At 34.9% G+C, this 16,762-nt stretch overlaps 1 non-coding gene across 10 annotated transcripts in view; it reads left to right on the forward strand.

Moving 5' to 3' along the window:
* LOC126826662 (uncharacterized) overlaps positions 1-11,324 on the forward strand; it is a 12,153-nt gene extending 829 nt beyond the window's left edge. For 6 of the 10 annotated variants that reach the window (XR_008788769.1, XR_008788766.1, XR_008788771.1 and 3 more), the window contains exons 2-8: positions 2,527-2,927; positions 4,362-4,527; positions 5,491-5,579; positions 6,468-6,535; positions 6,854-6,932; positions 7,393-7,494; positions 9,362-11,322. This is a non-coding gene — a transcript (uncharacterized LOC126826662). Of the gene's footprint in view, position 1; positions 627-677; positions 1,867-2,526; positions 2,928-4,361; positions 4,528-5,490; positions 5,580-6,467; positions 6,536-6,853; positions 6,933-7,392; positions 7,495-9,361 lie in introns of those variants that run through there. The other 4 variants (XR_008788770.1, XR_008788765.1, XR_008788774.1 and 1 more) reach the window with 4 other exon arrangements.
* Positions 11,325-16,762: the final 5,438 nt, after the last annotated feature.

Here is a 16,762-nt window from a genome sequence, read left to right on the forward strand (position 1 = left end):
ATTGATGATGTGTAACCTAGTTTAGCTCTAAACGTAGGCCTCATTATACTCGCCCGGCACATACTGACTCTAGTGGGGTAGGCAAGGTCTTGTTTTCTCACTAAAATGTTCTTTTACATTGTACAGGCGTTCACAGGAGCTGACAAGTGACCGTTTAGCAGTATAAAGTTGCCCAGTAAAATTTACTGGGAGCTAAAAGACTTCCGACAAGGACTAGTCAATAATAGCTTGCATAGGCTGGTTCCTGAACGCAGGCCTACAGGGCAAGTGTAACGAGAACTTACGTTCAGAGCTGTGCAGGGCGAGTGTAACAAGAGCTTAAGTTCAGAGCTGAATTATGCATAAATTTAAACCGATAGAGATACTGTACTGCCACCGGAATGATAATTTCTGGTGCTAATGCACTTTCGTACACAATTCATACTTTTAGACTCTCACAGCAAACAAGTAGCGGTTAGTCCAGCCAGTTGAAGGACAAATTATTAAGGGAACCAAAGTCAGTACGATTAAAAACATAGTCTCGATTATCCATTTTTTGATTTAATCATCAATGAGGATTGAGCAGCAGATCAGATTCCAATCCAGTAAATATTGCAGGCTAGCGATGACATCAAGAGTTGATTATGGTCAGGATAAGTTAATTAATGTCTAATTAATAATTAAGATAATATTTCAGGCCTAAAGAAAGACATGCAATAGGCAGATTTAGTTCTTGCATAATGTATGTTTGAAATATATGATTATATCCTAAAGATCTCGGTTCCCGTCAATATTCGCATATATAGGACTATAATGTCTGAATTATGACCCATGATTGTACGAAAAAATCGCGATTGATTTAAGCTTAGAGGTCACAATTTTTATCTGATTTTAAAAACCATTTAAATATATCAATGTGACATCCTATTGATGGTTGAGTTCGAATTTCCTGATAATCAGACCGAAACTGCCTGACAAAATGACCGCTCCTTGTATGAAAGTATGTAATACCAAGGTTGTGTGGACCCTCTAGAGGTAACAATTTTTATATGATTTTGATGAAACTTAAAATATATGTTTATGTCCGAAAGATCTTGGTTCCTTTCGATCTTTGCGCATATCGAATTGTAACTTCCTGGATTATGGCCCCTGATTTTACGAAAAATCACGTTTTTAGCTAGAGGACACTTTTTATAAACTTAAACTATATTTTTATATCCCACAGATCTTGGTTCCTTTGGAAATTCACACATATTAGATTGTAACTTCCTGGATTATGGCCCCTGATTGTATGATAAATTGCTTTTTTTTAGCTTGTTCTCTGTCCATCTCTTGCATATTTCTGAGTGGGAGTCACGGTGGGTAAGACGCTAGCTCGCTAGTCTGGAGGATGGGTGTATTATCCATGCATTGGCCGAGAAAGTTCATCTTGATTTTCCAGCATGGTTCCCCCCTTGTCAGTGGTGCAGGACGGAGGGCCTGACAAGGACAGCTGTCTAGTCATTCGGATTGGACAAAAAACCAAGGTCCTGTGTATACATTGACGTGCATGTAAAAGATCCCCCTTGGCATTTCGAATTTGATATAAGAGTAGGCCATAGTGCCACTGTCCGGGCAAAATTTCCCTCTTAGCACCTTGTACTATGGCATATGCCTGTCTTCATTATCCCGGTTGGAGCAGAATGGTAAAACGTTAAACCCTATTTCATTTCATTTCATTTATTTCTGATCATTGTAGATATATCATGTTATTAGATAAAAATAAGTTCAGAAGGTGGAACAGATTCTCGATACGGTACACCATACCTTTAAATCCAAACAGCAGTGATACCTTTATTACATGTATATAGATTTATCCGCACTGTTTAAAGCTACATTCCCAGAAAAGTAATTATCGGGTGGTTATTTATATAAAAAGTATGGCAATTTTGGTATATGTATATGGAAAGTAGAAATATCCAATCTAACTAGAAAAATACTGGATTCCCTGAAAAACACTCATGGAGCGCATACAGGGCAAAATTGTACGTGTTTCCCTAATCGACAGATCGACGATTAGGACTGTCTGCATGCGTGACGTCGAAGGTTGCATGCGGATACTGAGCGCTTGTTGATAAACTTGTACATGTTGATAAACTTTGTGAAGAGTTAGACATACAACACTTTCTGAGATAAAAATCACGGAAAAAGACGCGGACAGTGGATAATCCGAGAATTTAATTAGGCTTCGATATTTGTAATAAATAGTCAGTGATAAAGGCAACATCGTCTTGTGTATGCAATGAATTCTCCTCCGTCATCGCACCCGTTGTGTCACGTGACACAAACATGACCTATTTTGATCGATTTTTTATAGTCTGGTATTCCCTGACAATTGCAATGTTTTGAGAAGGATTTGAAGCAAAATTATGATAAAATAATTAGTTTGAATATGTTTTTGGTCCAAATATATGATCAAATCACCCAGTTTGTACCCGGGAATGTATCTTTAAAATATAACATGTATTAGCTTACATGAAGGTCATGTAATGTTTTAATATATTTCAGAGAATGATGATTGAACTTCTTCAGAGATGACATCCATCAGAGACAGTTGAATGAATTGATTTATTATAGTAAAATTTAAAAATGGAAACAATGAGAAACTTTATTGAAAGACAAATTTTCAAAAACTGTGCCTCTGAGAATTCAGAAATTGTTATCCCTCAATATTCAATTAATAATCCAGGAAGGTTTAAAAAGGGATCCAGTTTAAATGTATTCTCTATGTTTAAAGTGTATGCTGACTCCTTTCCTACACCGATAGTTACACCCACAGCTACAGATAGAATGGAAAGGAATGGGACAAATACAGAGATATCTTCTGCTATAGTAACGGAGATGGAAGTTAATGATTACATAAGTAACGAAACTGGAAAAGATAGACTTAGAAATGTGTTTACAAAAGAGTAAGTCTACTTATGCACAGATCCGCATGAGTTGTTTGATAGTCTGAAATATTGTACCTTTCTAGGGTATCTGTGTCAAATAAATTAGGATCTGTTATGATGATTTGCTGAATTTTGTGGAACCACTGTCTGCAATTCTTTGGTTGATGTTTTGCTAGTGTCACCGTGACAACACAGTATTTGATAATGTTAAAATTAAAATGGTTGTTGAATTAAATTGAGTATCAACAAGATGATGAATTACTCATACATTTTGTTGTGTGTGGTAATTTTTGAAATACTAAATATATTATTGTGGAAATTTGTGAAACTCATGCATGTTTGACCTTGTTGAGTACAAAAAAGATATATTATTAGACCACATTATGTATTATGTATGTTGTGCTTAGTAATACAACCCCAATAGAACCTCATTATGATAAAAAAACCAAGTTACTTCCAAGTAACAAGTTACTTCCAAGGAAAATTTGCAAGAATTGTATAATACACTGTAATGTCTATTTATTCCACAAATTATTATTATTCAAATAATTGTATGATGTGTCATTACTTACTAGTACTGAAGGGCGTGGATTTGTCATAACTTTTGTGGGGGCCGGACGAACCCTTGAACATTTCATTACTAAACCAAAATAATAATTACGTACAGTTTTCTGTACCAGTGTTATTTCGATGAAAGCTGTAACTAGGGGTAATATGATGTCGATATGGAAAAATTGACTACCTACATGAAAGCTGCACAAATATTAATTGTTCATGAAGTTAAGTGAATCGTCGAAAGACGTTCATTCTACGATCATGACTGTTCTCTATGAATATCTTGGCGAAATGCTTTGGGTCCTGATCATGAAGGATCGCTCGGCTGAGCAGGAACCAGCAAGGTTCAGCAGTGTGAGGCGGAGAAGAGCTTAGACAGAAGGGAACATCTCCCTCACTTCAAGTGACATACTGAGGAACACAGCGTTTTTTGATTGATTGATTTATTATTTTGATTGACAGCTGCGATTGGTCAATTAAGGAGGAAGATATTGTGAAGATCAGTAACTGTGGCGAGACTCAAGGCAGTGGTTAGATAGCCTTCCGAACAGGTCATTCATGTGGATATAAACCTGAAAATCTATCCTTGCAATCAAAATCGTGGGGGGGACAGAAACCTATTCGTCCCCCCTAAATCCACGCCCATGCAAGTTCTGGGTCATTATTTTGTAGCAGTCAAGAAAATTAAGGGTGTAATTAATGCTCAACGTCAAATCTTTTGGAATAATAGGGTCAGCTCAAGCCCCCAGACTTGTCCTCCTTTGACAACTCGACGGAAAAAAGGCCATTAGATTTAATGTTCATTAGTTCAATTATCAATATAATTTTGTTTGCCATAAGTGATAACTAATTGATTAGACAGTATAAAATGTGTTCAATATTTTCTTTTCTTTAAAGTTTGTATGGTGAATATCCCTTTGAGTTCAAATTGGTTACTTACGCTACGATTCAGGCTGGTGTCGTGAGTTTTATTCTGGCGAGTTACCTGGCTTCAAAAAATTATAAAGAGGAATTTGCTCGTAAACATCAAGCAACTGTTTTTTCTTCAAGGTTTCAAGCAATGGTATGGATCCTTCATTTTTATACGCCTACATTTCAGTCATGGATAAAATAACAAGATAGAGGCTTATAACAACTCTATTTCAATACATCCCAAAGTAATGTTAATAATACACATCAACTAATTGATCACTTCCACACTTGATAGTAATTGTTGGTCTACCAGGTTAGCTGGCAGACTGATCAAAATAATTGATATTAAACATCAAAACCTATTATACATCACTTAAATGTGCATCAATTTAACATTTCAGAGAAATTGCGAGATGAAATCTCAGGGTGAATATGGGAGTTTATTGTGGTCACCTATGCCCATTGTGATTTTTTTCCAAACTTGTTTGGATTGTTTGTCTAGAAGCCCTATAGAAATTCAGAGTTATTGCCTCTGTCACTAAATAAACAGTCTACCAGTCATAGTTTATGAGAATTATTTTTTCAAATTCCTTAGGTTTGCTAAGGTTTGTAAAATTGTTGCCAAAGCAAAAAGCAATTGTTATAAAACAAATAAAAAATCACTTTTCTATTTGCTTTTTTATACACCCACATTTTTATGTCGACATATTACGCCGTCGGCCCTCTTTGTGGACACTCTACAGGTCACAATTTTTATCCGATTTTGATGAAAGATCTCGGTTCCTTTTAGTATCTGGCCACAACTGCATGGATTATGGCCCCTGAATGTTCAAAAATCACATTTTTAGCTTCACAGTTTCTACCTATTTTTGATGAAACTTGAAATGCATGTTTATAACCCAAAGATCTTGGTTCCTTTTGATATTCGCTTGTATCAGATCATAACTTCCTGAATTTTGAACTATTTTTGAACTATTTAGATTTATTACCTTTAATAATGAGTGGGAATGTTACCTTTACCTTTTCTAGAAAACTAATGCCAGCCCACTTTGGCTTGTGTTAAGTGTAATAATTTTGAATTAAACTGTTCATTTGATATGACATATATTTATAGAGAAGATTTAATGATGCTATAATGGTTGAAGGTATAAGAGAAGGATCAAGAATTGCACTTCGATCGACAGTATTTACTGGTTTATTTATGTAAGTACCATAACCCTTTGGACACCAACGCCCAGAACGACATTAGGTCTATATACTAGCCTCTCAAGGAAAAAATGGACCCCCAATTTTTTTGGGGGGGGTCATATTATGAATCCTTAGGACCCGAGCAGCCGAAAAACCAGTTGGAATAGCTTGGCCAGAATACCGAGCAACTGGTATAGCTGCCACCACGGGTACCTGTTCGTTACAGATTGGTCGAACAGGTACCCGTGGCGGCCAGAGCTCGGTACTCCAGTCAAGAGCCATCCGCAGCCGGTCTTTCAGAAGCTAGGGTCCTAAGGGTTAAATTCAGACAAAATGGCCCCTCTTGGTACGCAAATAGTATAAAAGTATGTAATACCAAGGTTGTGGACCCTCTAGAAGTCACAATTTTTATTTGATTTTGATGAAATTCGTGTTCATAACCCAAAGATCTCAGTTTCTTTTGATGTTCGCGCATATCGGACCTTAGAGGTCACATTTTTTCTGATTTAAAAAGCTGTTTAAATATATAACCGTTGCACACTAATGATGGTTAAGTTCGAATCTCGTGAAAATTGGCCCAAAACTGCTTGACAAAATGGCAGCTACTTGTACACAAATATTGTAAAAGTATGTAATACCAAGGTTGTGGACCCTCTAGAAGTCACAGTTTTTATCCGATCTTGATGAAACTTAAAATGTATGGTTATATCCAAAAGATCTCAGTTCCTTTCGATATTAGTGCATATCGACCGTAACTTCTTGGATTATGGCCCCTGATTGTACAAAAAATCACATTTTTTTTAGGTTGTTCTCTATCCATCTCTTGCAAAATGTGTGTGTTTCATGCCTGGCAACTGCTGGTTATTCCTACACGTTATTAATTACTATATCATTTTATTACAGAGGAACTTCACAAGCTATAGCTGTATATAGAAACAAATCATCCCCTTTAGAATATATAATTGGCTGTGGTTAGTTACTATTTTAACTCTTCATTCAGTATTATATTGAGCAATGAAAGTCACTTTAGCTTGTATAATGAATATTGTTTCAAACCACCAGTCTGAAATTAAACAATATAATCCAAATTTACTATTACGTTTAGAAAGGGAGAGTCAAATGACAATCCAAATCTACTATTTAGAGGTTAAACTATTTGTGAGTCCCTTGTCTTTACGGAAAGCTATAATAAGTATTAGTGTATTATTCTGTCATGTGTTATGTCATTAACAATATTTTCGTCTATTTTTTATATTATTATCAGTTAAGTACTCATTATATTCTTTTAGTTGTGACTTGTGGGATTTTAAGGGCGTCCATGGGTCTTAAAGGTATGGTTGCTGGTGGTGCGTTTGGTGCAGTTGTTGGGTAAGGATCTTTACTATTTTCACAAATTTGATTATAAAATGTTAGCATGGAATTTTTATATTGTTTCAAAATGGAACTATTATCACAATTTTCATCCGGCTCTAAATCAAGTTATTGCAGACATTTTGCTTGGAACTCTCAGGATTTGTGTTCCTAGTGTTATAAGCTTTCCAAAAATGTATAGTTTGTTTATTAGGGAGGACCTTGTAGCAGAACTTCGTGCTAGAAATTTTGACTGCAGGCCTATTTGACAACATTATAAATTACAGTGATGACTACTTTGTAATTCATTTTGTTATTTTACAGAACATAAATGCATTTAAAAAGTAAAGTGACCTTTGATATGTTGCAGTTAACACATTATTTTATTTTATATACTTACAATATTTTATTTAATATCACATTATTTTGTTTAATATCACATTATTTTAATTGCTTACAATAATATTTATTTTATCAGATCTGTGGCAGGTTGTGCATTATATGGAATTCTTTATGCTTTGAATGAAACACAAGAAAATAGACATCACTGGCAAGTGCATAAACTTCTAACAGAAGAAAAGTAAGTAATTTGTGTGTTAATAATTTAAATGTGATTGTAAATACATGTACATGTATTGTTGTCTTAGTCTTCATGTATATTTATACTTATACCCATACTTTTTCTCGACTCTTTGATGAAAATGGGAGGGTATACACCGATACACGGACACTTTTCACGGTCACTTTTGAAAAGTGACCGTGTATCAGTTGAAAAGTGGCCGTGTATCAGTTGAAAAGGGACAAAATCATGATTTACATATTTATTTGAACATCTACAACCCGTTTTGAACATGTTATGGTAAAAGAGTCATCATTTTCAACTGTCTCAGCACTTTTTGAATGTGCGTCACTCTCAGTCATATTCTTACATTTTCACTCACATGTCTTTGCATTTTGATATCTGGTCGCACTTTCACATTTTGTCACGGCTTATGCTCATCCGCAGCACATAATCCAAATATTTTACTATTATAAATTAATCTCTTGGCATTTTCAACACTAAAAAATTTCACATTTTGTCGCAGTTTATGCTCATCCGCAGCACGTAATCCAAATATATTACTAGTATAAATTAATCCATTGGCATTTTCTACACTACAAACTTGAGAACTCTACAATTCCAACTCGTCTTCATTTAATGGCTGTTCTTGTTTTTGTCTGTCAGTGCATGTCAATACCTCGCGAAGTTAATGAATTGATCTGTGCGGAAATTAGCAAATGTACCTTGCTTATCAAAAAAGTTAAAATCCAATCTTTTGTACTGATCTGGAAGTGTCACCATATTCCTATGCAATTGGTATTAATCCTTGTGTTTGTCGGAATTCGACTCATCTGCATGGCTTTAATTTTTGTTCTGTGAAGGATCGGGCTTCTAAATCTTCGCGACCATTGACATCTCTTGCAGAACTGATATTCTCGGTCTTAGAAATATATATCTGTGACATTATAAAGTAGGATTCTTCGACGAATTCCCGCATTCATTTCTGCCATCCACTACAATCGACGCAGCCAGGATGTTGGCAAAACAACAAGAAATGGCTATTGTACAAAATGATTGGATGACGTTTGCTTATCTCAACCAATCAATATCCCTGTTATGAACATTTTCCCTGACCTGATTTAAACCGTGAAATGCACGTGCGGTGTACTGACATCATTTACCTGAGTAGAAATAAGCGTTTGCGATGAGATAATTGGGGGGCTCTGAATGGGAAACTTTGATAAATTTGTGAAATGAAAAATGCTTTTGAAATTGGGAAAAATAGAAAAAAATCTCTATTTCTCGAAAAAGTATTTAGTATAAGTCAGTTATATACCTTGTTTTCTCGGTGTATGGGTTGATACACTCAAAAAAGAGACGGTGTATCAACCCATACACCTTGAAAACAAGGTATATAACTATTACTTATTTTGTGGGATAACAGTTTTTCTTCTTTGATAAGATATGAAAACTTCTTGTTTAAATTTTCTGAAACATGCATGGTTTTATCTTGGCATCAAAACAGGGGTTATTTCCCTTGTCTTTTCCTGAATTAAATAGGAAATCTTCCATGTGAATATAAAATAGAAATCCAGCTTTGGATACAGATCTATCAAACTTGTCTTAATAGGTAATGCACGTTAAAATGTGAAGACAACTGCACAAAACTCAATTATCTCTGTGTACAAAATATTAGAAAAAATACAAAGAACAGGTTGTGAAAAAAGCTCTCAGTATATTACAATGAGCAATTCTATGCAAAATTTAAACATTAAGCAAAAAATAAAATATCTTTGGTTACATTACCATCTTCAAAATAATTTAATTATAAAGTGTTTTGAAATAAAAAGTTAAAATTTGAAGCATAAATGTATATTTTAATGACATATTATATCTTATGTTTTAGGGAGAATAAAGGATTGCTACCAGCTGAACATTTGTATCAGAACTGAACTAGATATATGACATTTATGTGGATGTTTAGAGTGAATTATGAAATTAGACAGATGTTAATTTAAACTCTATTTCGATATATACTGTTAGTATGACAAATGTTAATACAAGAAGATTTATAAGCTAAAAGATATTACACCTATGAAGAATAATTCATTCAGAATTATGTGAAAATAAAAGGGCTCCATTTAGAAACTGGTGTGCTGTAGGTGATTTCAAACTTCAGAAATATAAATCATTAATAATGAAATAAACTTTACATACTGTAATTCAGTTTCAGTTCTCTAATTTTTCGTATGCAAACATGAATTTTTTGGTGGATGGAGGAGAGATAACATCTGCCGGTCAAATAGCTGATAAAAGCCGACTAGAAATAGTATATAACTTAGATTTTTTGATCAAGATGTATTAACAAATATTTTGTGAAGAAGATACACTATCACATACCTGCATTTCAATGAAATCGACATGTGAGTCCAATATTTCAGTAATGTACCATTGACAAGTTGCCCGTAGTATTATTTGATATAATGGTATGCTAACATCAAAGGATGGCGTCGCATCTATATTTTAATTTGAGATAAAGTACATGTATGTGCTGTATAAATTATGTATTTTTACTTAGGCTTTTTCACACATATCTGTTTTCAAATATAGAACTGTATTGAATAGTAATAAATTCAATAATTTTGTATCCATAAAATTGTACCCAGTGTTAATATGTTCAATTACTAAATGCTCATGAAAGAAGTTGAACGAATTAAAACAGTTTATTGTAAATTGAATGCGGTCTGTATCCGCCATAGTACGGTTAATATAGAGTTACTTCCCTTGAATTGCAAGTCTTTTACGAATTCGCGATATCGTTGTTCTGACAATTATTTCCACTGCCACACAATAAACTAAAATACATATATGCTTTGAAACAAAGCTTTGACTTTTGTGTACTGCCGACGCTATAACTCTGTTTTATTGTATCTTCCAGTTTCGATGAGGCAAATTTTATTTTCATATTTAATTATAATTACGCACGGTAGTTAAATTTTTACAAACAAATTGTATTTGCACACACCTTTAAATAAATTGAAATTGCTCTAGATGAGTCTAAACGGCGGTTATCTGGTCTTCCACGGATCTTCCGGAAGGTTCTCCACGCAGACATTACCCGCAGGCCAAACAACACACTTATCCCTCATATACCCAAGCATACAATTAATCTAAAATTCAAAATCTCCCCATTCATATCATTGTCTTTATCAGAAATTGGTGCTAAATATTTGAATTTTTGTTCTTGCTCTTTTAGGGCATATGTTTGTTTGATCAGTATACAATACTACATAGGAGTCTGGCGGAGTCGAATGTGTCCAGAGATACTATTTGCAAGGCAATAAAGGGTATCTTTGGATGGAAACAATCGGTTAAAAGTACTATTTTTGTTCAATTTTCACTTTCCCACTATAACATAACGCGAATCTGCATACATTCATTATAACCAATAATTTGCTCTTTAGAGTGTTCGATATTTGCATCTATAGGAATTCATCTTAATATACACATTCATTCATTTATAACGTTAATATAGCTCTCTGTAATAGAGCAAGCTACCGACAGCAAAGTTTTGTGTATGCAATCAGAAAACCAGAAACAATTTAGGGCATTACGGACTCATTGTATCATAACGACCAAGTTAGATACACAGCGAATCGGGTTTCACTATTTAGATGTAGAATCTAATAATACAAAACAGAAACAAAATGTAACATTTTATCTTGCCCTAAACCCTTTTCACTTTTCTTCCTTTTTTGTAAGCATAACCTAGTTTCATGTTTGATTAATTTTTTCTTCTCGCTTTATTTGTCACGACGATAAGTGTTTGTCAAATATAATAAATGTGAACTGGTGCTTAGTATATATCACTAAATAAAAGTCCTATGTCGTTGTACCGACTATCCATTTTTTTTTATTAAGGATTCTTTTACTGCGTATCTTTGTGTGTTTTATTATGGGAATGTTAAACCGAGAGAGAGAGAAATTCCTGACGTATTTATTGTATTAATCTCACCATTAGTGTTAAACTCCTTCAGGCTAAAGCGCAATGATCTAAAACCATTTAAAGGAGATTAAAGGGACCATCCTTTATTTCTTTATATATTAACGGCAATGTGCATGTAGGCCCAAAATATTTTGAAACAATAAGAGGTAATAATTTATTACCAATCAAGAACATCAATCAGAACTAGATACTAGATCAAAAGTGCCCGGGACAAGAAAGAATTGAAGGATAACTTTGGGTTGAAAAAAAAAACAATTTAGCGTCGGTTCGTGAACACTTTCTTGTGCATTATTTCCGATTTTAATGAAACTTGTTATACTTTTTATTCATGAGTTCTCGGGTGGATTAGTATTTGCCGAGATCAGTCAAAATGCGTAACAAATAACACGAGACCTCGGGTTTTCGATGATAACTGACGGAGTCGTGGTTTTTTAAAAATAATTTACGCCGGGCTAAATTTAAGTCAAAACTCTGTACATCATCGCCCACCGTCGACTTTTCTTTAATACAAACTCTATAAGAACAAGGTGGGTTTACAGTCGAGGGCAATCATGGACTAGCAACCTGAAACATAAATTTGCATCTCTATATTGATATATGGAAGGGAAGCGGGGTCATATAATACAGGCTGTTAGTCTAGGAAGTAAACATAGTCAAAACTGACCCCCCTTTACGCTGTATTTTAAATCCGAATATTGTCCTTGTAAAATCAAACACATATAATAAGAAACGCCCACTCAGGACTTTTGGAGGTTATGCGACTATTTATATTTTACATATTCAATATACAGGTTAACATTTAAATTATGTAAGATGGAAAGTGAGTAACTCAAGAACTGGGTATAGTTGAAGATCCATTATTCATTTTACAGGCCTACGGTAATTGGCTCGACTTAGCGAGTCTTATTGAGTGCAGAAACGATTGAGACAACTAATTAGCCGGGTGATGGTAACTCCCCGGTGAGAAGCGGTCTGATATCACAATTACACTCTTACCATTCTGATTAGTGTGCCAAATGGGACTGGCACTATACTATCTGACAAAGTTTCAACAGATTCAGCCAATTGCCCTGAGATGAAACAAAGAAAAAATGTCTTCAAAGAATACTAAATTTTATGTAGGAAAATAAAAACATTTTAAAAGCATTCCAAGACGAAATAGTTCTATTTTTTAAATATATTTCCTACAAAATTAGAACAAAGAGAGAGAGAAATGGGGTTTAACGTCCACTCGACACAAACTAGGTCATTTCGGGACTAACATATGGTTTAATTTTATTTCAATAATTCGCTTGCGCGTAGGGGTATTTAGCAGTGGGAGGAAACCGGAGGACCCGGAGAAAAACCACGAGGTTGGACAGGCGACCCTACTCCTTGTCACGTACAACCGGGGATTCGAAACCAAAAATTAGAACAAACAAAAAACAATTTTACGTAACAATGTACAAATAAATCCAAAGAGAATCAGGCGATATAATAAAACTTTGTTAACACTACACATAAAACTAGAATTATTCCCACTTCTGTAAGATTTACTATCGAATCAACTCATATTAACTTATATTTTTACACTGTTCAGAAGTGAACTACATGTAGCTTGTCGTTTGATACAAATAAATAATACAACTTGAAGAGGCATTATGGGAGATTAGATAAACAGTTGACTGTTCACGCTATAATAGTTAAAAAATAGATAACGTAAATTGAATATGTTGAAAATTTCAGTCAAATTGCTCCACTCTGAATCGAGATATTAGCTTTTGAATTTTAAGCCTAGCCTCGATCATCATTACTAAAGTCGTTCTCGATACGATAAAAAAAACAGTCTCAATTATGCACTTTTGGATTTAATGAGTGTTAAGCAGCAGATCGGATTCAAATCCAGTGAAAATCCGACACATAAGATGACACCAAGAGTTGATTGTGGTTTGGATATGTTAATTAATGTCCAATTAATAATTTAGATAACATTTCAGACCTACAGAAAGATCTGCGATAGGAAGGTAATGTCAAACTAGTTATTTTCTTTATCACTTGATTTAACATAATGCAGCACTATTAGGAAAAACTGAGATGACGATTTTTTTAACACTTGTTTTAGCTTCAAAAAAAAAGTCTAATCGTTGCCTATGATTGACCACTAAAGAGGAATCCTTACTTTGGCGATCGGCATGCAAATATAATCTTTGATTTGTCATGAAGTGTTTGAATATACCATTGGCATAATCCAATCGCACATGATCTGCAGGGACGGTGGGACCTAATGGCACGCGTGCAAGGTCAAGATTAGTCTGTATTGCCCTAATATTATATGCCGGGTCGTTAAGTCCCCCGCCCCCGGTCAGAAAAAACTTTTTTTCTAGATTTTGAATTCCTTACTCGCCGCCAAATAATTTTCTGACAAGTGGTCTGAAATCTGAATCTTTTTTATCAGTTAGTCTATAATCGTTTAATTACAAAATCTGGAATACATGTCAGTTTAACGTTCTGGGGGCGTAGAAGGATAAAGCCCCACAACAGTAGCCTATTTTTCCAGTAAAACCTTTGAGGAATAGTCGATAGACAGTCAGAATACTTTAAAGTAATTGTTATTTCCACCAGCTGAATCCCAGTGATACGTATTGTCACATACGATTAATAGTTTCGTTTCCGTTATTCTGCATCATACATTCAAAATAGGTATTTCCGGAATCGTTGAATATAAGAATTTATCAACTATTAAACCAAACTGTTTACTTCTGTTAATGAGATTGTGACTGCCAAAGGTTATCATGACACGTGCATATATTATATATCCGACTGTTCGGTGCAGCAGGAGAAGCTTTGTAAATGATCGGATGTTAGTGCGGGGTTAATCTGCCAAACCCAAACCCTGTTTATGTGCCCCTCTTCATTCTGTGGGCTAAAGATATTTAATTACTTGGTGAAAATCCCCGCCCCCCCCCACCTTTAAAACCCTCAAAGGCGGGAAATCCCCCCGCCTTCCTTTAAAACTCTCAAAGGCGGGAAACTCAAGTAATCTTTCTTGTTTAATTTTCATTTCGTTCAAATCAACGACTTGCTGCCATGTATTGCGTAAGCACGTTCGCGTCTAGATTTCCATTTTAACACGAGAAGAGAGTAAACATTTAGAAATAATATTCCTTCTTCCTATCATAATACAAATACAAGACGGGCGACTATAGGAGAATGTTTGCATTGAAAATACTCCTATACTGATGCACATCTTCATTTTATTTCTATACCTTGTTAAATTACACTGAAAGATACCGTTATTGATATACCATTAACGTTACTTATATTCTATTGTTTTAACAACGTTATTTTAAAGCTGCAGGACAGATTGAGCTTTCATCACAATATACATAATATCTGTACATGAAACCCGAAAACCGGGTTTTTAATGGTATTTTTCACAACTTACACCTATCACCTATAAGTATAGTCGTAATCATTTAAGTGTTCATCGTTATTAAACTCTACAATTTTTATAAACCCCCCAAAAATATGTACCGATCAATCAGTCTTGTTCTTGTGATTTTGGGTGGCATCGCTGTCTTCATGTAATCTGGTTCTAATAAATTAGATTCCCATGCGATAAAGTCTCATATACCGTCATGAGAGAGAGAGAGAGAGAGAGAGAGAGAGAGAGAGGGGGGGGGTTAACGTCCACTCGACACAAACTAGGTCATTTCGGGACTAACATATGGTTTAATTTTATTTCAATAATTTGCTTGCGCATAGGAGTCTTTAGCAGTGGGAGGAAACCGGAGGACCCGGAGAAAACCCACGAGGTTGGACAGGCGACCCTACTCCTTGTCACGTACAACCGGGGATTCGAAACTACGCCAGTCGACTCAAATACAGCGCGCGCACGCTAGCCATTCAGCACCCCCCCCCCCCATATAACGTCATATAGATGTAACAAAATGGCTGAGCGGTCTAACATGCGTCCTCTGCAGATCTGTAGCAATGCATGGATTCGTGGAGGAAGAGGCCCTGGAAGCCCCCCCTCCCCAATTCTAAAGACGCTGTGCACTAACACTATAATAACTTCAAAATGGCTTATTACACAGAAAGAAGAGAATAAACTGCTCTGATATTTGAAGACCGTGTCCTTATGCCGTTCTAGCTATTATAATCGTCAAGGTGTCATCTATGTCTTCTACCCATGCAGTATAGCTACTAATATCTTCTTAGAAGATGTGTTTAAATTAATATTCATTTGACCGAAATTAACAAATCGATAAAGTAGATCTTCGTTTCGTACTGCAGTTGTCTTGTAGTTGTATCCGATATCACATATTATATGAATTAATCAAAGCGGGAGAAAATAAAATACCCATTGTCAGTAAAATCACTTTAATATGAATTTCTCATGCTCTGGTTTTGTTTGTTGTACAATTTCTGTAACGAATGGGATCATATGAAATAGACACTTAATCACTCGTATTCTTTACTAGAAAATAATTTTTAAAACACAAGTACCCTATTTACACATTAAAAGACATAAAATGGGTAAGGCAATTTAAGTTTTTTTCAATAGCGTCAATTACTTTATTATAGCTGTGAAGTAAATACAAGTACCAATTGAAACCCTTTCAACCGATTTTACATTTCCTCAAATGGTCGTGGTTAATCACTGACACCTTTCACCAGTTTTTACATAACCAACTAGATTCTAAACAAAAACCAATACGGCATCCTTTTACTCAGTATAATCCTACTTGAAAGTTTCGTATTTTTCAATTGTGATGGATGACCGGTGAAGGATAAAACGGTGTAAATTAACAATAGTAACCAAAATATCAATTCCTACTTAACTAAACCTATTGATATTTGCACATCTGTAGTGTTCAATTAATTGTTGATGACTTAATAGCTGTTCTGTAACCGACCTCTCCGATATTGTTTCGTAAATTCTCGTACCTCATTCAATAACAAAGCAACGATGGATATAATATATTTTAAACAGGAAGTATTATACAAGATAATGACGCTTGGTCATCGAGGTTTTAAATTGTCAACTAAGAATGTGCAGGATGGGGCGATGACGGTGAGAAATCAAATACCACACCCTGTTTATGCTGCATTAAAAAGGCTTTCAATGTAATTTGAAAAATAATAATAATGAATTTATAGCGCCTCTCATCTAGAACTGCTCTACTCGATGGCGCTGATATGGTAAAAGTTTAATCCCCAAAACGAGAGAGGGAGAGAAATTGGGTGTTACGTCCACTCAACCTAAACCATGTCATTTCGGGACTAATATTTTCAATTTTATTTCTATAATTCGCTTGC

Source organism: Patella vulgata, chromosome 7 (assembly GCF_932274485.2).
Source record: "Patella vulgata chromosome 7, xgPatVulg1.2, whole genome shotgun sequence".
In the NCBI taxonomy this organism is placed as follows: Eukaryota; Metazoa; Mollusca; class Gastropoda; family Patellidae; genus Patella; species Patella vulgata.